The sequence below is a fragment of the Macrosteles quadrilineatus genome, unplaced genomic scaffold (genome assembly GCF_028750875.1).
Source record: "Macrosteles quadrilineatus isolate MER2022 unplaced genomic scaffold, UCM_ALF_1.0 Scaffold_8__2_contigs__length_117827958, whole genome shotgun sequence".
Lineage (NCBI taxonomy): Eukaryota > Metazoa > Arthropoda > Insecta > Hemiptera > Cicadellidae > Macrosteles > Macrosteles quadrilineatus.
The window spans coordinates 88,608,932-88,609,687 of NW_026542601.1; the positions used below are offsets into that span (position 1 = coordinate 88,608,932).

The 756-nt window shown below is 36.6% G+C and overlaps 1 protein-coding gene across 1 annotated transcript in view; it reads right to left on the reverse strand.

Annotated features, from left to right (window-relative positions):
- Window positions 1-756, reverse strand: part of LOC129000123 (uncharacterized) — a 29,451-nt gene that overhangs the window by 28,149 nt on the left and 546 nt on the right. The gene's annotated exons all lie outside the window — the stretch shown is intronic.

Here is a 756-nt window from a genome sequence, read left to right on the forward strand (position 1 = left end):
GGCCTACATTCAATTCAATACACTCTTACGAAAGAATACAAGAAACATGGTAGGCTTATTGTATAAGAGTTCAAGACCAATAACAAGGCAATTAACAAACTAACTTACACGTTTCTGATACTGTACTGTAAGGCCTAATTGACAAAAGTGAGAAGTCAAGTGTGTACAAAACTAAATGTGCTAATTAAGTTAAAACTAGGGGCCTAGTTGCCTGAGCTTTTACATGGGAAAAACTGGACAGTCATTCGGAACTAGGTACAAAGATCACCATCCAGGTCAAAGAGCCGACAAACAAAAATAATCTTTTGCACATTAGGCTACCTGGCTGACAAAAAATCATGACATGTCATTGAACTATGGCTTAGAGATAGGTACTCCACACAAGCAGGAAAGGAAATAAACTGGACACACTAGAAGAATATGCAATTCACGGAGCTTATAGCTTAGGGCCGACAGAAAATAATATTGATGATTAAGATAATTATGATTAAGTTAACATCCAGTTGCCATCTATGGTTCAGTTTGTGTCAATGTTAACTAGTAGCAACAGGCGTGTTCAATCACATTTTATAGTTAAATGTAGCCTAAAATAAAGACCATGTATTGTATTTTGATTGTGACAACACTGCTTCAGCTGAATCACTGTCGGGTACACTTCTATCTCTGTTGGCACAAACAACTGAATGAAAATATCGATCATATCGAATCAAACAATCGAATAATCAGTATTAGGCCTACTCATTCGGTTGTTTGTGC